At 33.1% G+C, this 22473-nt stretch overlaps 1 protein-coding gene across 2 annotated transcripts in view; it reads left to right on the forward strand.

Annotated features, from left to right (window-relative positions):
- The first annotated feature begins 15172 nt into the window (after positions 1-15172).
- LOC148954825 (uncharacterized) overlaps positions 15173-22473 on the forward strand; it is an 81988-nt gene continuing 74687 nt past the window's right edge. For both annotated transcript variants that reach the window (XM_089098807.1, XM_089098816.1), the window contains exon 1: positions 15173-15260. The gene's annotated coding sequence lies outside the window, so the exon portion shown is untranslated. The remainder of the gene's footprint in view (positions 15261-22473) is intronic.

Raw genomic sequence — 22473 nt, forward strand, 5'->3', positions numbered from 1 at the left:
CTTATTGTTATCACGAATAATTTTGTAACTTTGTTCTTTGACAAAGATATCACATAAAATAATCTAAAACGTAAAAAAAGATAATAAAAATAAAAATTTTGTTTTGATATTCTTATTTTTATTACCAATAAAATAAAAATTTAAGAAGAAAAATAAAAATATCCTTTATTTTTATAATTAATAATTTTTTTAAATCATTTTTACAGTGTAAAAATGATTTTGAAAAATGGATAGTAGGCAATAGCAAAGTTTTCTCGGAAAATCTTTTCTTGGAAGTGTGGCAGTATTGTCAAATACGTTCAATTATTCCAGTCTTGATTAATTGTTTGACTTGTTTCGTTAGTATTTGATTCCTTGTTCTCTGACTCTATGAATGTCTTCATATAGCAGTCTTCGCGTGTAAGGTGTTCCGGCCTTAGAAACAATCAAACGCCATGAAAATTACAGGAAAGCATGGAGACGAAAACGTAAATTCATGGGATTTTGCGGTTCAAGTCCACCTTGAACCCCAATTCCTGTGCCCGTGCCTGATGCTGCTCGTTGGAATCTTTGTCGGGACACAAGCGGTGGCTAGAATTGATTTAAATTGATAGTCTTTGATTACTTGTGGTCTAAACTAAAGGGACATTTTCATATTGCAGTTTTTGTGAGCAAACCTTGACAGTTTTTGTAGAATGTCAATGACCTCAAAGTCAGTGTTTCAAGCTGTGTTGAAACCCTTAAGAAGCTTCAATAAACCAATTGTAACCCGAAGTTTTTTTTTTTTTTTTTTTTTTTTTTTTTTTTTTTTTACAAACTCAACTAAAAATTGTGGATTTTTTTTCTGTTTATTTGAATTGGCCTTCTGAACGGCCCGTATTATCATTGTCATTTGTAACATTGCAAACCTGTTGAAAAGGTGTTTTTTATTTACTAGTTTAAGAAAATCATTGACGTTTTTTGAATTGTATGGATTTTTTAGTGCTTAGCATTTCAGTAGTGCTCAGGCGATTTTTTATGGTTTTACAAAATTTTTTACTCTTTTTAAAATTTTCCTATAGTTTTGCTAATTTCAACATTTTAATTTTTTTTAGATAAACCTTTCAAAATTAGCTTTCGACAATATTAAGAAAGATATTTGACTTTTAGTAATACAAAGATGACCCTAAATTCGTTATCCCTATGTTACAAATGCTGGCATCGCCATTTTTATTTTAGCATCGATGTTTCTCTAAAACATCTTGTCCGTTTTCTGCTACTTAGTCATATGCTAACAAATACATTGAAATGCGATTTTTAATATTCCAAGGAACGCTTTACGTTCCTTGACCCCAAGTTGTAACCCAAATATTGTATGCATTGATTTTGTTTTAATCACCATGTCTCTTTTGTGTTCAAATGTACTAATCATCTTTCAGTTTGTATTGTAGATGAATTTGAAAGCGATTCTGTAAAAATTACCTGTATAGTAGTGAAATTACCTATATTGTAGTAGTTCAAGTATGGTTAAATAATATATTGCATAATGTTTCTGGGTAAATTTACCGATTAATTCTCTAGCTAAAACGTAAACATACCAGTCGATGTGCCTTTTAATGCTCTTTCCAAATGTACTTATCGCTGCCCTTGCAAATTCTATTTTGAGCCCTTAAAAGGACCCTTAACAATCCACTTGATTCAAAATCAAAAGGCTAATTTTAAGTGTTTTTTAGTAACTACCTTTTTTTATTGATATTTTTTTTTTCATTTTCACTTTGGGGCGAAAGTTTCACATTTTCACCTGTTTCTTCATCATGATAAAATATGAACACACCAATCAATATGCCTTTTAATTTTCTTTCAAATTAAACTAATCGCTACCCTCGCAAATTCTATTTTGAGCCCTTAAAGTGGCACCTTATTTCCTGTTTTCTTAAATTCCTAAAATTCACACTAACTTTAATAGCTTTTTTAATTTTATTCATTATCTTAATTTGCTTTCTTATTTTCAATCTTGTGGCTTGAAGGAAATTCGTAATCTGCTTTATTTGCGTTAAAAAAAGTCACGCGGGAACTATTGACAACGTTGAAAGTGGCGGAATTAAAAGATTTACAATTTGTTAGGCTTATTTGTTTTGATCGTAATAGATTCAAACATCTGGAATAGGCGACTGTTAAAAATATAAAACGTAAAATTAGTCTTAGTTCTGCTAGCAAAAAATAAAGAACAAAGTGTCACTTAGGGGCTCCTTTAAGGGCTCAAAATGGAATTTGCGAAGATAACGATTAGTGTGTCTGAAAGAGCTTAAAAAGTTGCATATTAGTATGTTAATCTTTTAACTAATAAAGTAATCGAGAAAACCGGAAATTTACCCGTTTCTGGAGGTATGGTTATGCAAGACTAAAGATTGAAAAAAAGGTTAAATGAAGATATGACAAGGCCTATCTTCCAGAATTAATAAAGACGTGGAGTGCTCAGCAGCACTAGTTCGAAACATGTTTCCATGGCACTGGCTTGAACCCAGACGGGGCTGTGATAGATATTTTATGTAATAAATATAATATAATAATGATTAATTATAATTAATAATTATTTATAATTTTAATAATTAATTTGTATAAATTATATATGATTTATATATAGTTTAATATAAATTATTTTATTTAATTTTTTTTATTTACTTAATATAAAAATTTAATTTAATAGAAATATAATTTGTATATAATATAAATTAATATTATACATTAATTTATATATATATATATATATATATATATATATATATATATATATATATATATATATATATATATATATATATATATAATTTTATTAAAATTAATAATTATAAAATTGTAATAATGAATATAATGTAATAGTTTATGTAATATCCTATCTTACTAAATAAAATTTTATTAGTATCCAATTATTTTGCACAGTCAGTAAAAAGTTAGCATTGGTCAACAATTTGGAATTGTGCAATCAACAAATATTATACATTAATTTATATATATATATATATATATATATATATATATATATATATATATATATATATATATATATATATAATTTTATTAAAATTAATAATAGTTATAAAATTGTAATAATGAATATAATGTAATAGTTTATGTAATATCCTATCTTACTAAATAAAATTTTATTAGTATCCAATTATTTTGCACAGTCAGTAAAAAGTTAGCATTTGTCAACAATCAATCTGAGTGTTGCTAGTTGTTCAAAATTGGCAAAAATCTAGTGTATGACCGTATATAAAGTTAAAAATCAAAGAGTGTATAGGTAAAAGGTTCAAAAATCTAGTGCATGACCACATATGAAGGTAAAATCAGAGGTATATAAAAGCTAAAAGGTTCAAAAATTGGCAAAAATCTAGTGTATGACCGTATATAAAGTTAAAAATCAAAGAGTGTATAGGTAAAAGGTTCAAAAATCTAGTGCATGACCACATATGAAGGTAAAATCAGAGGTATATAAAAGCTAAAAGGTTCAAAAATTGTTAAAAATCTAGTCCATGACCGTATATAAAGTTAAAAATCAAAGAGTGTATAGGTAAAAGGTTCAAAAATCTAGTGCATGACCACATATGAAGGTAAAATCAGAGGTATATAAAAGCTAAAAGGTTCAAAAATTGGTAAAAATCTAGTCCATGACCGTATATAAAGTTAAAAATCAAAGAGTGTATAGGTAAAAGGTTCAAAAATCTAGTGCATGACCACATATGAAGGTAAAATCAGAGGTATATAAAAGCTAAAAGGTTCAAAAATTGGTAAAAATCTAGTCCATGACCGTATATAAAGTTAAAAATCAAAGAGTGTATAGGTAAAAGGTTCAAAAATCTAGTGCATGACCACATATGAAGGTAAAATCAGAGGTATATAAAAGCTAAAAGGTTCAAAAATTGGTAAAAATCTAGTCCATGACCGTATATAAAGTTAAAAATCAAAGAGTGTATAGGTAAAAGGTTCAAAAATCTAGTGCATGACCACATATGAAGGTAAAATCAGAGGTATATAAAAGCTAAAAGGTTCAAAAATTGGTAAAAATCTAGTGTATGACCGTATATAAAGTTAAAAATCAAAGAGTGTATAGGTAAAAGGTTCAAAAATCTAGTGCATGACCACATATGAAGGTAAAATCAGAGGTATATAAAAGCTAAAAGGTTCAAAAATTGGTAAAAATCTAGTCCATGACCGTATATAAAGTTAAAAATCAAAGAGTGTATAGGTAAAAGGTTCAAAAATCTAGTGCATGACCACATATGAAGGTAAAATCAGAGGTATATAAAAGCTAAAAGGTTCAAAAATTGGTAAAAATCTAGTGTATGACCGTATATAAAGTTAAAAATCAAAGAGTGTATAGGTAAAAGGTTCAAAAATCTAGTGCATGAACACATATGAAGGTAAAATCAGAGGTATATAAAAGCTAAAAGGTTCAAAAATTGTTAAAAATCTAGTCCATGACCGTATATAAAGTTAAAAATCAAAGAGTGTATAGGTAAAAGGTTCAAAAATCTAGTGCATGACCACATATGAAGGTAAAATCAGAGGTATATAAAAGCTAAAAGGTTCAAAAATTGTTAAAAATCTAGTCCATGACCGTATATAAAGTTAAAAATCAAAGAGTGTATAGGTAAAAGGTTCAAAAATCTAGTGCATGACCACATATGAAGGTAAAATCAGAGGTATATAAAAGCTAAAAGGTTCAAAAATTGTTAAAAATCTAGTCCATGACCGTATATAAAGTTAAAAATCAAAGAGTGTATAGGTAAAAGGTTCAAAAATCTAGTGCATGACCACATATGAAGGTAAAATCAGAGGTATATAAAAGCTAAAAGGTTCAAAAATTGGTAAAAATCTAGTCCATGACCGTATATAAAGTTAAAAATCAAAGAGTGTATAGGTAAAAGGTTCAAAAATCTAGTGCATGACCACATATGAAGGTAAAATCAGAGGTATATAAAAGCTAAAAGGTTCAAAAATTGGTAAAAATCTAGTGTATGACCGTATATAAAGTTAAAAATCAAAGAGTGTATAGGTAAAAGGTTCAAAAATCTAGTGCATGACCACATATGAAGGTAAAATCAGAGGTATATAAAAGCTAAAAGGTTCAAAAATTGTTAAAAATCTAGTCCATGACCGTATATAAAGTTAAAAATCAAAGAGTGTATAGGTAAAAGGTTCAAAAATCTAGTGCATGACCACATATGAAGGTAAAATCAGAGGTATATAAAAGCTAAAAGGTTCAAAAATTGGTAAAAATCTAGTCCATGACCGTATATAAAGTTAAAAATCAAAGAGTGTATAGGTAAAAGGTTCAAAAATCTAGTGCATGACCACATATGAAGGTAAAATCAGAGGTATATAAAAGCTAAAAGGTTCAAAAATTGGTAAAAATCTAGTGTATGACCGTATATAAAGTTAAAAATCAAAGAGTGTATAGGTAAAAGGTTCAAAAATCTAGTGCATGACCACATATGAAGGTAAAATCAGAGGTATATAAAAGCTAAAAGGTTAAAAAATTGGCAAAAATCTAGTGTATGACCGTATATAAAGTTAAAAATCAAAGAGTGTATAGGTAAAAGGTTCAAAAATCTAGTGCATGACCACATATGAAGGTAAAATCAGAGGTATATAAAAGCTAAAAGGTTCAAAAATTGGCAAAAATCTAGTGTATGACCGTATATAAAGTTAAAAATCAAAGAGTGTATAGGTAAAAGGTTCAAAAATCTAGTGCATGACCACATATGAAGGTAAAATCAGAGGTATATAAAAGCTAAAAGGTTCAAAAATTGGCAAAAATCTAGTGCATGACCGTATATAAAGTTAAAAATCAAAGAGTGTATAGGTAAAAGGTTCAAAAATCTAGTGCATGACCACATATGAAGGTAAAATCAGAGGTATATAAAAGCTAAAAGGTTCAAAAATTGGTAAAAATCTAGTGCATGACCGTATATAAAGTTAAAAATCAAAGAGTGTATAGGTAAAAGGTTCAAAAATCTAGTGCATGACCACATATGAAGGTAAAATCAGAGGTATATAAAAGCTAAAAGGTTCAAAAATTTTTAAAAATATAGTCCATGACCGTATATAAAGTTAAAAATCAAAGAGTGTATAGGTAAAAGTTTCAAAAATCTAGTGCATGACCACATATGAAGGTAAAATCAGAGGTATATAAAAGCTAAAAGGTTCAAAAATTGTTAAAAATCTAGTCCATGACCGTATATAAAGTTAAAAATCAAAGAGTGTATAGGTAAAAGGTTCAAAAATCTAGTGCATGACCACATATGAAGGTAAAATCAGAGGTATATAAAAGCTAAAAGGTTCAAAAATTGGTAAAAATCTAGTGTATGACCGTATATAAAGTTAAAAATCAAAGAGTGTATAGGTAAAAGGTTCAAAAATCTAGTGCATGACCACATATGAAGGTACAATCAGAGGTATATAAAAGCTAAAAGGTTCAAAAATTGGTAAAAATCTAGTCCATGACCGTATATAAAGTTAAAAATCAAAGAGTGTATAGGTAAAAGGTTCAAAAATCTAGTGCATGACCACATATGAAGGTAAAATCAGAGGTATATAAAAGCTAAAAGGTTCAAAAATTGGTAAAAATCTAGTGTATGACCGTATATAAAGTTAAAAATCAAAGAGTGTATAGGTAAAAGGTTCAAAAATCTAGTGCATGACCACAAATGAAGGTACAATCAGAGGTATATAAAAGCTAAAAGGTTCAAAAATTGGTAAAAATCTAGTGCATGACCGTATATAAAGTTAAAAATCAAAGAGTGTATAGGTAAAAGGTTCAAAAATCTAGTGCATGACCACAAATGAAGGTACAATCAGAGGTATATAAAAGCTAAAAGGTTCAAAAATTGGTAAAAATCTAGTGTATGACCGTATATAAAGTTAAAAATCAAAGAGTGTATAGGTAAAAGGTTCAAAAATCTAGTGCATGACCACATATGAAGGTAAAATCAGAGGTATATAAAAGCTAAAAGGTTAAAAAATTGGTATAAATCTAGTGCATGACCGTATATAAAGTTAAAAATAAAAGGTATGTAAAGCTAAAATGTTAAAAAATTGGTTTAAATCTAGTACATGACTGCATGCTAATACAAAGTACCATTAGTATACGAAGTACAATTAGATCCAGCATTTTATTCTGTTTTAAATTTCATGGTCACTTCTCTGAAAATGCACATCCCCACCCCCTCTTATTGGTCCCAAATATAGCCATAGAAAACTAGAAGAAAACACTAAAATAATGAGATTCTTACTTTATAATAAGCCACATGTTTTCTATTCTTGGGATTATCATGTTTCCTTCCATTGTTATCCCCATTTTTAAAATAATATTTTTGTCCAACAATGCAATTAATTACTAAGGCAAATTGATTTTATATGTCAAAAACGGAATAAAGTCGTTTTGACCGAATAAAGTCGTAAAGACGATAAGCAATGGAGAAGTTTTAATTAAATTAATTATTTAATTTAATTAACTAAGGCTGTATCTGGGACCATCAGGAGATGGGAGGCAATTGTCAGAAAAGGGACCATTATATTTGGAAGGAGCGTAAGATAAAAAATCTAATAGCACTGTTTTTATTTTATTAACCTGTTTCCTTCAGATCATTATTAGGTATTTACCCAAAAATTTCCCACTCATATATTAACTTACCTTCTAGCTGTTTAGCCCTCAAGAAAAATAACCTGTCATTCTGTATGCCAAGCTTTAGCCTATGATGTTGTATCTTCATGTTCTGCAAAACCTTTGTTTCCAACCTTCCCTATCAGTACAAAAATATTTTGTTTCAAACTATAAAAACATTTTTTAGGAATTTGGAAATGGTCAAAAACTTAAATAAATCTGATACCTTCAAGCGTATTCTCTTCAAGAGTATTCCATCCAAAGATTCATAAACAAGCCACATCCGTGAAATCGCTTGGTGGGATCCTTTTTTATCATTCTGTTTTTTATTCCTTTTTTGTTCATAAACGAAAGTATTGCATAACCTATGAAAGCTTCATTCTCAACAGCTATTTCATGGTTTTAATTTTATAAGTGTTTAAACTAAATGGCTGAAAGGTGTTCTTTCGATCGAAATTCTTTGCTTTTCTGCGCGCCCTCTCTCCGTGCTCGTAGTAAGTTCTTGTATTGAGTCTTAACTGAACTATCTATTTCAGATTTTATGTTTTATCTTAGAAATGAGTTTTTAACAGTATATTTATATAATATGATCCTAAAAATGGAACCAAAAGAGCTTGTTTAATTATTTTGAGAAATAAAACTTTTAAACAAAATTGTATATGTCATTTTATTCCTTTGATATTTCCAAGGAAGTTTTCCTATGTGTGTCTTGTTTCTGGCAAATTTTATTTGCTAAATTTGCCAAATTTTAACCATTTTTGAAGAATTCAATGCGCTTGCGAAAGTTTTGGAAAATGAATGCTACAAATTGTTCTTTCTCTTGTAGAAATCAGTGAAACACACATTGAGCAAAAACACACTATTTAACATAAAAGCCCAGAGAATAGATTTAAATTGACTAAAATTTAATATTTATTGGAAGGAGGCTATCACGTCCTCATCCCCAGCAAAGTAAGTGGAAATCCTCTCTACTACTGACACATTGCCAGTGGTATGTTTGAAAGCAGTTATGGTAAAGTGATTTTAAGGTTGTAGTTGATACCTTATTTTCCCTATATAGGGGAGATGATTATGGTCCTAAGGTAAATAAACTTTGGTAGCGTGCCTTAGGCTATGACCTGACTAATTGGGCGTACCATCTGGTGATTATTCGAGGGACTAAATGACAGGGTTTGACAGTGTATAAGCCGCTGTGACTGGTTGTCCTAGGGAATCAACAATTATATGAGTACTATGGTAATGGATATGTTTTAACTAAGTTATCACTTAATACTGGATTCTGTTGACGCTGATTTCGGAAAAAGTAAACGTATAGCAATGCATCAGAAATTTGTTTATATTGGCATAATACATGAACCAAAAATTGTCTGAAGTGCATCCAACTTTGGTTGACATTGCCAAAAATTAACCAAAAATTATTTGAAAAAAACTACGTTTTCTAAAGAGTTAAAGAGGCTGAGTTACAAGGTCGAACCTTAAAACGTACAGGGATTAGGAGGCACAGTTGGGGGCTGCCGCCCCCCAGACCCCCGCTTTCGCAGCCTTTAAATAAAAAAAAAATGTCTTTAAACTGAAAGTAAGGAGCGACATTAAATCTTAAGACGAACAGAAATTATTCCGTATATGAAAGGGGCTGTGCCCTCCTCAACGTCTCGCTCTTTACGCTAAAGTTTTTATTGTTTAAAAAAAAGAGTTGTGAGAAAGTCAAACTTTTTTTATTGTTTAAAAAAAGAGTTGTGAGAAAGTCAAACTTTAGCGTAAAGAGCGAGGCGTTGCGGAGGGCACAGCCCCTTTCACATACGGAATAATTTCTGTTCGTTTTAAGATTTAATGTCGCTCCTTACTTTCAGTTTAAGAATTTTTTTTTATTTAAAGGCTGCGAAAGCGGGGTTTGGGGGCGGCAGCCCCCAAACTGTGCCTCCTAATCCCTGTACGTTTTAAGGTTCGACCTTGTAACTCAGCCTCTTCAACTCTTTAGAAAACGTTGTTTTTTTCAAATAATTTCTGCACGTTTTTGTACAGTTTATTACTTATTATTGCTTGACTAACTGTTAGCTGATCGTGTCAGGAGTTAATGTTGGGGGGCTGCCGCCCCCCAAACCCCCGGCTCTTCAACATTCTTGTGTTAAGACTTTTAATTCCTGAATACTCAAATCACGTCGTACAGGGTGCCTCCTAATCCCTGTACGTTTTAAGGTTCGAACTTGTGACTCAGCCTCTTTAACAGCCCCCCAACTGTGCCTCCTAATCCCTGTACGTTTTAAGGGTCGACCTTGTAACTCAGCCTCTTTAACTCTTTAGAAAACGTAATTTTTTTCAAATAATTTAAAAAAGAAACTGAGTTTCCTTTTTAAAGTTTAAATTCATTATATAAAAAATTTGCTCTGACTGTGAATCGAACCCGGGTTTTCCGCCTGACAGTCTGGAGTATCAACCGCTGGACTAAAGAGACACAACTGTAATTGTTTTTTAGTAAATGGAATCTATTTACGACGCAAGCAAATTCCCACAAAACTTGATATTTGGTTTTTGGAAAACAGGGAAGGAGTGATCAGATTGAGCTGAAATTTTGAGGATAAGCTCCCATGCCCCAAGAAAGCTTATCCTCTAAATTTCAGCCCGATCAGACAACGTTAAAGGGGGGTTGTGGTGGGAAAAATTAACATGGGCTATTATAGGAAAACGAGGTTTTTCGTAAATGGAAATTCGGGGAATAATTAAGGCCCTAACAGGTCGAATTCTGCTTTGAATGAGTCCTCATTCACCCGGATCAGTTGCCAACTGTGGCCTGTAGGCGTGGATAAGAAAAAAAAAAGAAATGATGAATTTTAAGTGGCTATATTTGGTTTTTGGAAAACAGGAAGGAGTTTTTTGGAAGGAGTGATCGGATTGAGCTGAAATTTTGAGGATAAGCTCCCCGGCCCTAGGAAACCTTAACCTCTGAATTTCAGCACAATCAGACAACGTTAAAGGAGGACTGTGGTGGGAGGGTCGAAACTTCCGGCCCAGTTTACCCCATGAAGATAAAGGCGGAGGAGAATGAAATTTTGTAAGTTTCTTAGTTTGAGCTTGGGCTACAAAATACGATTACCGCCGTCTCTCTGCGACCTCTAGGACCTGAAATCGCTTAACATTGTGGTGGGTCGCCTCTTTATAGAGGCACAAGTGTGCCTCCTTGATGGGCTGTAAAAAAAAACTAGGTCTGTGATGATAGTTGACATATAATCCAAAGTATTTTGTAAGATAAACGAACGAGAGGTCAGTCTGACATTAAATTAGTATCAGGCTCCCGTTCCTATAAAATGTATCTTATACATTGCATCAACCACATCTTATCGGGCCCATTGACGCACACAGCAGGGAAGTGGTGATTTCTCAATTTCCTATTAAATATTCACATACCAGTATATGTTCTTTATATAAAAAAAAGTAGTATTTCGAAACTTTGTATTTGCGTCTTAATGTTTTTACTAAAATCTGGTTTTGATTTAATTAGACAGCGTCACCACACAGCACTTTCCTGCACGCCCAAGTTCTGACCAAAGGGGTTCAATTAACCACAAGTCAAGATTACCCATACTAAATTAACAGATCTGTTTCAAAATTTAGTAAGAAGAATCTAATATTTTTAAATAAACAACAATGAGATGAGGTCAGTAACGTGGAAGAATACAATGAGGTCAACATAAGGTCATGAGGTCAGTAATGTGGAAGAATGTAGCTGGTATGTTCGACTGATGTCCACGGCTCTTCCAGTGTCTATTAATCGTCAAGTATAAAATCATGTATTTTGTTTGTCCCTAAAATTGCTCAAACTGTCTGAACTAATCCAACATTCTTTGGAATTATATTAGTGTTTTCAAATTGAAATAAATGTTGAGTTGGAGGGGGAGGGGGCAAACATTTTCTAAAAACGCAAATTCAAAAGATTCTGGGTTGAGATTGTTAATTGATACATTATTTACATATATTTTTGTTTTTAAACACCCTTTGAGACCTTACGGGCTTTTCATCAAAAAACAAAAAAATGTTAAATTTTGATGAATAGAGAAATTTTTTTATATTGCTAATTTTTTGCTCTTCTTTATGGCTAAGGTTGCATTTTAGCAGTTCAGTACCCTTCCCCCCCCTCGGATGGTCCCGCATACAGCCATAGGCTATATTAAACTAAAATAAAACAAAATGGCACCATTCGATTCCTTATTTATGTTCTTTTTCAAAAAAAAATTGTCACTATCCTAACAATGTGTCCCTCCCAAATGGACCCATATACAGTTGTAATAATATAAATGTTTGCTGTTGTTTCCATTCTTTGTTCTGTTGTAAACCGGATGCGCTGTGTAGACAGGAGGATATCCAGTTTAGTCTGACTGACTGTTGGATATTGGATAAAAAAATACTTCTTTAAATCAGTTTAAAATGTGAATAATAGCAAAAGGAAACGTGATAATCTGATTAAAAAGGTTAGAATTTCACTGTTTTAGAGTTTTAGTTTGAAAGTCTATATATTTGATATATTCTATATAATCTTTATTCAACTGCTTTTTCAACCATCTGCTTTTTCAGCCATTTCTAGTGTAAATTTGAAGTTCTAGGGGGCAGCTGCCTCCTTCCTTACGCCCATGGATGTGGGTGCCAAGATGCCCAAAATTAGCGAGATAAAGGTGCCATATGGAAGGATTATCTATTCTTGAATGTACATTCTGTATACCTCCATGCTTGAGATTAAATTTCCCTTGTAAAACCAACCACTGTATGCTAAATAGCTTCACAGCGTATTGATGGAAGTTTTTAAAGCAATTTCCCGCGATTATTGCAATTAAATAAACATTAAGATAACTTTTCCACGTTTTATCAGACGTTTCCAAAGTAATTTTCCCGCGATTAATATGCTTGGATACCAATTAAGATAACATTTCCCATGCTTTACTGGAAGGTTTCAAAGTAATTTCCCATAAGTATTGTAATTAAACAAGAATTAGGATAATTTCCCATTTTTGACTGGACGTTTCCAAAGTATTTTTTTCACAATTATTGTAATTAAATGACAATTAATATAGTCTTCCGCAAGATTCTCTCATAATTTAAATTCTATTCCCTATATGTTCCTCGTTTGAATGCCCAATTTTTTTGTTTATTAATTCCAAAGGTTTATTCTTCTAACAACTCTTCTACTAATTTTATGCATATGTGTCTTTAATTTTTGCAACCTAAGGAAAACGGTTAATTCTGTAGCCTTTTTGTATCATGAAACCTAAGATACTTACCTATGCTTCCATCCAATATTATTTACACCTAATATGAAATTTTCTGTTTCTGCTTAGTGTTTTTAAAATTAACGATATTTAGACCTCCTAACAACCCTTAATACACCTAAGGTCAACCCTTAACACGCCTAAGGATGGTGACGCCTGAGGTCACCACCCCCCAACCCTTTATTCACCTAATATGAAGGTCTTAGTTTTCTCCTGACTCTATTTTTAGAAATTGACGATATCTAGTTATCCCAAAACCCCTTAAACAACCTAACCCGACTTTCTCCCATCATTTTATTCACTTATTATGAAAGTCTTATTTTTCCTTTGATTTTGTCTTTAAAATTAATGATATCTAGCCCCAAGACCCCTTATTACATTTAATCAGACCATACCCCAGCACATTGATCCCTCCTTCTATTTCCGTTATTGCCTATAATTTTAATTGTATAATATTTAAACATACCTTGGAACCTAAGATACTCACCAATGTTTCCTTCCAAGACTTTATTCACCTAACATGAAATTTTCATTTCTCTAGAGAGTTTTTTTTATGAGTGATATCTACTTCTCTTGTGAACCCTTAGTGTACCGCTCACCAACCCTTAATTCATCTAACTTGAAATTTTAATTTTTGTATTGACTATTTTTTAAATTAATGATATATACTCCTACCAAGAACCATTAACATACCTAAACACACCACCCCAACCTTTTATTTAGCTAGTATGATTTTTTTTTCTATTCAGTATTTTAAAATTAGTTACATCTAGCATTCCCAAGACCCCTTAACACACGTAAGCGCGCCACCACCCTTCATAAATCTATTCACTTAATATGAAATTCTTTTTTTTACTCTATATATTAAATTTAATGATAACTATTTCTGCCAACTCCCCATAAAACACCTAGGTAGACCACCCCCAGCATTTAATTCACCAAATATTAAATCCTTATTTTTATTTTAATTCCGTCTTCTTTAAAGTAATAATATGTAGTCTTCCAATGACCCAGCAGCACACTTAAGCAGGCCACACTCTCCCCTCCCCCAATACTTGAATCACCTAATATGAAATCAATATTTTTGTTTGTGCTATAAACTTTCGATATACGATCGATTATCGAATAAACTTTCGATAAAAAATTTCGTATCGTATAAATTTTCTATATTTCCTGTTTCCTTTCGTAAGGAAAATTTCCTTTAGTACAAAATTTCGTATCGTGTAAACTTTCAATTTACGATTGAAAGTCTTATGATAATAATATAATATTTGTTAAGTAATTATAGCACAATGGTTTTATTTGTAGCATCTTTTGCACTTCTGGTTACAACAAATGAACCATTTTTTGAGAGTGATATGAATTCAAGACCAGCGGACGAAAGTGTCGTTTAATTGTTTTACCGTCTCTTGTCATATTTAGACTAGTTGATATGATTATCTACTGTATATTTTTTTAGTTCACTGATGATTATGTTGGTTTAATTTTTTACCAATTGCGGCTTGATCTAACGATGCTCATATTGCTTATGTTTGTTCAGTACTTGGGAATTTAAGAGGTAATATATGTTACGTACCTGCAGTGCAGTGTATAATTGAGTTTTTCTTTGTGTTTTTTTCTTTTTTAGTGATACTCCGTATTCTGTACCTTTTTTTGACAGGTAATAAATACCTGTCATATACTAGGCTTTTCGACTGCACTAATCATCGATTTGGAGGCATATATGGCATATATGGAGCATAGATTTTTCCAAATAAACTTTTCCCTCTCCCATATTAAGCCTCGTCTACATTTTTCTAATAAGGTTCAGGGGCATAAATTCTCCAAATGAAAGTGGAAGGATGAGGATGTTTTTAATAAAGATGGAGAAATAATAGAAAAGCATTTAGCAAAATGCTAAAACCAGGGCACAGCGGTCTTTGATGCCTATTAAAATGTAAACCAAACTGTCCGTATTCCAAAAGGGAAAAAGCAAAAGATTTAAAGAAAAAATAACTTTTTAGGAAATAATTATTTTACCACCCCCTATTCCCACTTAACACCCATGATGGGATTGCTCATAGCAAAAAAGTTCAGTATTACTGAAATTTAGACCAATCAATTTTCAGATTCTAATCAATACGATTAAATATTCGAACAAATTCCCACTTGGGGCCATTTGCTTGACAAAAAGTTTCAATCAATTCAGAGCCCAGCTTCGTACCGCCACTTTAGCCAACTTTGTCAGAAAAGGAAAACGATAACGCGGCATAAGTAATGGAAACATTTTAGCCAGTGATTAATGTAAGAAGAAGTCGATTTAAAGCTGATTAAGCTTTTGACAAAAACTCAATTGGTGTGACTTTTTATGGTCAGCTCTTGAAATGAACTGAAGAAATTAGGTTTGCTATTTTTTTATAGGTTTTTTCTATCAAGAGAGCCTTGGGTCTTTTGTGGTTGATCTAAAGGAACTATTTCAATAAAAGTAGGCTAGTATTAGGCCTACACTAGGCCTATTTGATCCCTAATTTTACCCTCTGTCATAACTTCATGGCTGCTTTGTTGATGATGAACTCCCCTACCCCTCCTGATGGTCTATATGCCCATTCTTTTGCACTAAGATCTTATATTTTTCTGTAAAGATTTCCATTCTTATAACTCATCATTGTTCTAAGATCTTACAGCTCACTGATGTTAGCTAAAAGTGCAAAGGATGCCATCTTTCTACCATATAGAACAATGATGAGAGAACTTTTGATGATCATCATTTACTTAGACTATTGATCAGAGCAGAATGATGAAAGATGTTTACAAAAGAATGCCCTAAGATATAAGATCTTAGTGCTAAGATTTCACTTTTAAGCATTGTTTGTCAAAAGATAAAATATCTTAACACATAGATGAGGGTAAATATCTACCAAATCATATTATTGACTTATGCATAAAGTGAATATACCACTCAATGCATTTTTTTATGCTGATTATGAATATAATAATCATTTCTATCAGAAATGAATTTGAGCCCCCCCCCCCTATATATGCCAATTCAGGGTATATATTTCTAAATTAGGGGGTGGGGACAGATTTTGTTTCTGATGTAAATGGGAGGTAATTTTAAACTTTACCCCCCCCCCCTAATGTAGAAATATAAACCCTGAATTGGCATATATAGGGGGGGCTGAAATTCATTTTAAATAAAAATGATTATTATATTGATAATCAGCATATAAAATGGCATTGAGTGGTATATTCACTTTATGTGTAAGTCAATAATATGATTTGGTAGATATTTACCTAGATGAGTAAAAGAACAGCCCTCATGTATAGCTTTAATGACATGTTCTTTTTTTCACTTTGAATCTTGTGAACTTTGTTGAAACAAGTTTGTTGCAATCTTGACTTGATGATTATGGGTTCTTTGTATTGACTTAACACTCCCATTCTCTGTAAAGAAATGCTATACAGTTCAATATAAGCCTAGAGTTAGGGCTGTTGAGAAGCAAACCAGCCAAGAAATTAATTCTAGCTTCATAATATGCCAAATAATTATAGGTTATAGTTAACACATTTTCACTACAGTTCTAGGCATAGATGTATAAGCAGTCCACCACATAAGGAGATATGTTAAGAAAATATTCTTACTTCATGGTATGCACAATAATCCTAGTTAATATATTTTGCAGCAGAAGAACCTTTATCCTCACTTCTTTCCTTATTTCCTGAGAGATCAAGAGCAACAGGTCCAACTTTTCACCAATAATGGCAATGAAGTATTTTCTGAACCATGTGATGTTGTCATTGGAGTTCCTCAGGGTACCATCCTAGGCCCTACGCTCTTCCTCCTTTACATAAATGATATGACAAAGGAAGCCACAAATAACATCCTGCTTTACACTGATGATTCCAAGCTTTTTGGACCAGCTGTTCAACAATCCCTGCAATCAAACCTCCAGAGAATCCAGAAGTGGACCAGTGAATGGCTGCTTGAGTTTAACATTAATAAATGAAATGTCCTTCATTTTGGCAGTAACAATCCTCACCACCAGTATACCATGCATGACCAGAAGCCACAGTCTGATATTCAGCTACAAACCAATCATGAAGAACAAGACTTGGGAGTAATTGTTGATGAGCAACTGAAGTTCCTACAGGCATTGGTAACAAGCAGTGTTGAAAGCTAATTCAAGTCTAGGCCTGCTGAAATGTACTACCACCAGCCACTCCCATACTGTCTTCCATGACTTTGGAACATGTCTGATCTCCCCCTCCTACAAGCATGACACCAGAATAACTGAAGGAGTTCAAAGACATGCCACCATATGTGTCATGGGTCTGCAAAATTCCCAGCATGACAAGAGACTGGAGCACCTAAAATTACCAATGCTGGTCTTCAGACATCACAGATGTGATATGATGCTGACCTACAGATATAATAGTCAACCAAACAACACACTCATCACAAAACATAGGTCAACACAACACTAGAGGACACTTGCAGAAGCTAGCAAAGAGTGAAGACCAGAATGCAGCAAAACTTTTTTACCAAGCATATTTCCAACAACTGGAACAACCTTCAAAACAAAACCATACCTGCACCCACTAGTGCCTCCTTCAAGTCAAGACTTGACAAAGAATAGAACAACAAGCCATAGAAATATAACTGGGACAGTTCATCCCTCTCAGCTGCCAACTAGTTCAACATCACTGGGCTCATATCACAGTGACATTCCAAATTACCGTCATTGACACAGAGCAGAACAGATGCAGCATGGACCTTATTATGCTCTGAAGTGGAAATTAAAGTTATTAAGGTAAGTAGATTGACCAATGAACATCTTGGAAGTAGACAAATGATACAAATCTTCACAACAGATGATATGCCTGGTTATTCACAATCTTCAATAGCCCATGGAGAACTGTTCTTGGACCAGCATATTCTCTTCTCTATATAACTGATGTAATTTGATTTCAGTGTTTATTAATTAGGGAAAATGCTATGTGGTGAATATTATTCACCCACACTACAGAACTCATGATGTACCAGCAAAAGGTTTTTTTTTGGAAATTATTCCATTAAATTGTGGAACAATTTGCCTGACCATGTTGTAACCTCTTTGGTTGGAACCCCTTTTTGTAAAAGACAATATATGAAACTATTATATTTATGGTCTTAGTATGATATGTTTTACTTAGTGCCCCTAAGAAGAGTTCAATGCATTTATTTTCTTGTGCATTGTGAAGTATTTGTTTGTTTCTGTGATGTGTTAAGCCCATGTAATTTATTTATTTTTATGGTACTAGTCAATACCCACATGTCCAACTTTTGTTTATTGTCCTTTTTGATCATTGCAAAGTTAGTTTAGAGCAGTGTACAGAATTTATGGTGTTTATTTATGGAGAGTGGTAATTCAAAAACACCAAATGCTGTTAAAAATGATCCCAGAACATGGATAACAATGGAAGGAAATAAGATAATTTAATTAGCATAATAGATGCATGCTGCATATTATAAAGTAAGAATTTCATAGTTTTAGGGTTTTCTTTTAGTCTTTATATATTCTAGGGCCATATCTGGGGCTATCAAGAGGGTAGGGTCCATTGTCAGAGAAGCAATCATGATGTTTAGAAAAAGCATAAAATAAGGCATCATTTTCTAATTCCAGTTTTTCATTGCTATTAAGCTGTGCTCACAGCCTGCATGTTATCGTATACAGCATTGTAATATTGTTCTAGAAACACACAACTCTAGAAATTTCCTGCTGCAAGCAGTATTCAGGAATTTCTTACAGAGTTTCTCTTTACCCTGCAAAAAATGTTTACTGTCAACCAAAATTGACTTCTGAGGTGGATATGTTAGTCTCTAGTGATTCTGACAATATCATCTGGTATATTATACTGCCACTACCACCACTACTAAATTAATTGGCTCTGCAGAGCCAAGCTGCCTTAGGCCAACACAGGTATGCACAGTCCTTCTGTACCCCAATCTAATGAATGTTTTGCTCTTTATATCTCTCATGAAGTTCTACTCGTAGGCTAATATTGTTCTAGAAACACACAATTCTAGAAATCTTCTGCTGCAAGCAGTGCTCAGGAATTTCTTACTCCTTGACACATTTTCTAAAATAATTAAAAATTGACACTGAAACAAAATTTCTACATATCCTGCAAAAAATGTTTACTGTCGACCAAAATTTTAATGTCTCTTTAGTATAATTTTTAAAAATTTAGAATAATGGACATGTGCCCATTTCCTTGCATGTTTGGCACTAGACTAGCGTATTCTGGCAAAACAATTAGGAAACAGGTCCTTGGGAATTTATATGAGTAGAATACAGAACAAGGAGAACATTAGCTTACTAATAAAGGGAGAAATCCCAATTTCAAGAAAAGAAATATTTGAAATTTTTTTTAAGCCCTATAAAAGTATCAATAGGGTCTTTTATAGGGAATTCACCTATAAAAGTGAATTCAGTATTAATTCACTTACTTTGAACTTGACCTAGATTCTTGACTTAGTTTGGAATAAGGATTAAGTTTGGAATAAATAACAGTGGGCCTTTGGTGAACTGGACCTAGATTCTTGATATTTGGTGAGGACATAAACTGGGTTGAACTTTGAATCTAATTGGATTTTGCAAGAAGTGAAATTGAGTGCAGTAAGAGATAAAGAAATATTATTAATTTTAGCATTCAAAGAGTGTAGACATAAAGTTGTTTAACAAGATATTAATGTAACCCAAATTGGTAAGCAGGAAAGGGGCAGTTCCCCCTGTCAATCAGAATCATAATCAATACTTTCCCTTTTAATAATGCCTAAATGTTATTGTCCTGAATGTAGAAACCCAGCAACTAGTTGGACAGTTCAGTGTACTAAATGTAGCCAATGGTGGCACCCCAAACGTGCAAAGATTACTCTTGATTTAAGAGAGAAGTTATAGAAATGGCTTTGCTTAAACTCTGATTTTCCCACTTCTAGTGAGGAAAAACTATCTGGCAAAGTTACACCAAAAGCAAGCCCTAGATTTGTTGTGAAAAACATGCCTATAGTCACTCCCAGGTCCTCCAATCCCCAAGCAAAGCCAATAACTAGGCCCAGCATAAAGTAGAAAATTCCCTTTGTTGGTTGTGCAGAACATATACAAGAAATTTCAGCATTAAGAAATAAATGCTCTACCATTGAGAATGACCTTTCAGCTTGCGATTTTGTTATTGATAAGCTTGCCAATGAAGTCTGGTCTGTTTCTGATAAGCTTTTGATTGGTATGCAAGAATGCCATAAGCTAGACATTTTAGTTGATGAAAAAATAACAGCAATTGATTCTCTGAAGATACAGTTAAATCAGTTTCGAAATCAGTTTCCCCTGGGTCAAATCCCAAGCAGCCATGAACTTGGTACCCAGCCAGCCACCCAAAATAACCAACACGAAATGAATACTTTAAGTGTGACATCAGATACGCCCCTTCCATGTGTGGTGAATAATAATACTGACATAGCTGCAAGATATGAGAATAATGTGATTCTGATTGACAAGTTAAAGAAAGAGGACTTAAGTATCATTTTCTAGAAAATAATCAAGCCATCATATAAGAGAGAGTGTTGGTTTGTTCAGAATTGTTTTTGCAAGAGGTGAGCTAGTTGCAAATTTGCTCATGAAAATAAACTGACTCCAGTAAAAAAAAATACAGTTTGACCTTGCCCTGAACAGCCCAAGTCAAAAGGGGTGTGTAAATTTTTCAAAAAAGGAGCATGTAAGTTTGGTATTCACTGCTGCTTCCTACGTCTATGTTTTAGTTTCCTTGCTAAGTCATTTAGTAGTATTGAATGTGTCCTTGATCATATAGAAATGTGCCCTCCTTTTAGATACTTAGATGAAAATTGTAGACTAGTGCATTTTGATTGTACTGACCCAAGCTCATCAAAAATCGCCCACCTTCAACAATCCAAACAGAAGAAAATCCAAAACAAACCCTCTTGGGGTGTAGAAAAGAGGGGACAGTCTTGGGTTCAAATGCAGGCCCACCTTCCTGGGGAATCCAGGCCCCATTTTCAGTACACCACCCTTCCTATGACACATCTCAGGAGCCTCTTGGACCACCTCCCTCCTCCTTCCCCACCTATCCATTTTCATCAACAGCCAATCAAAAAATTGTTGGTGACTTCAGTTTAAATAATCCTGTTGCTGCTCCAGTCGCAATAGGGGGCAAGAAATTCCAAAATAAACCTTTTTCCTGGGAGTTCCATAACTAATGTTACGTATTTCCTTCCTTCCTTTACAGCAACACCAAAAGTTTAAATCTAGAGAAATTTACTGAACTTCAGACCACAGCTCCAATGCTAGGCTCTTCTGTTATCTGTGTTTCCAAGGTCCACCAATAAGATCTTAATTTATTGAGGGTTCCTAACTTTTCTTCTTTTATTAAACTTTGGCCTGATGGCCATCCTCTTGGCAAAAAAGAAGGAGGAATTATGACCCTCGTGCACAAAGATTTTAAACCTCAGCTTTTAAGTATACCTTTTCTTGAAGATAATGATGAAATTATTTGGGTCAAAGTCCAACCTAAGCAACTCCCTAGTTCACTCTCTGCCATAGCAGTGTGCGTTTTCTGTTATTCACCTGGTCAGCCTGCTGCAGCAAGAAAGGCTCTTTGGGAGAAGCTGCAGGAATTGACAGATTACATCCAGAGTTCTCACCCATAATTTGGAGTAGTAATGCTAGGAGATGCTAACGAACTTGATTGCAAATTGCTGGCCAGGTCACTTAACCTTAAAATTCTAGTCAATTTCCCAACAGCTAAGGTACTTCTCTGGATGTAATCCTGACAAATCTTTTAGAATATTACCAGAATCCAAGTAAACTAGCACCACTTGGTGGAAGTTATCATTATATACTACAGTGAAAGCCCTTGGAAAAAGTAAAAATTAAATATTCAGTAACCAAAGTTACTTCAAGGCTGATCACTGACCATCGTCTGCTGCAATTCAGTGAATGGATAACAGGAGAAAACTAGGTCGCGATCTCTTCAGCCTAAAGACTTGGATTCCCAAATAGAAGAATTGCTCTCATTAAAGTATTTGTCAAAGAATTATTATTTCCCCCTCAGGTAATCTTCAATAATATAACAAAAACAGGATATTTTTCAAAGAAATGGAAGAAAGGGTTTATTACCCCCATTCCAAAGAAAGGAGCAGCCAATGATTTCTCTGGTGTCTGGCCAATCACAGTTACATCAGTTTTTAGCGGAATATACAAAAGCTTTGTTGCCGCATGGCTGAAAAAATACCTTTTGAAAGTAACTGATTGAAAGCAATTTGGTAACATCTCTAAGTGTTTGACAGTTCATTACCTTGTTAATTTAACTGAGTTTATTTTAAAACACTGGCATGAACCTGGAAAATGGATAAATGTAATTGCAATTGATTTCAGAAAAGTATTTGACCTTGTTGATTGCAAAATCCTTCTAGAGAAAATGGCAGAAAAAAATATACCCAGCTTTATTAATAAAGTCATCAATAGCTTCTTAACAAATAGAGAGCAAACTGTAAAGTATAAAGACCAATTTCCCACTACTCTGCCAGTTTTTTTGTGGAATTCCACAAGGAACTGTGATTGG

This window comes from Artemia sp. Qi Xiang Cuo, chromosome 2, assembly GCF_049724085.1.
Source record: "Artemia sp. Qi Xiang Cuo chromosome 2, ASM4972408v1, whole genome shotgun sequence".
Taxonomy (NCBI): Eukaryota; Metazoa; Arthropoda; class Branchiopoda; order Anostraca; family Artemiidae; genus Artemia; species Artemia sp. Qi Xiang Cuo.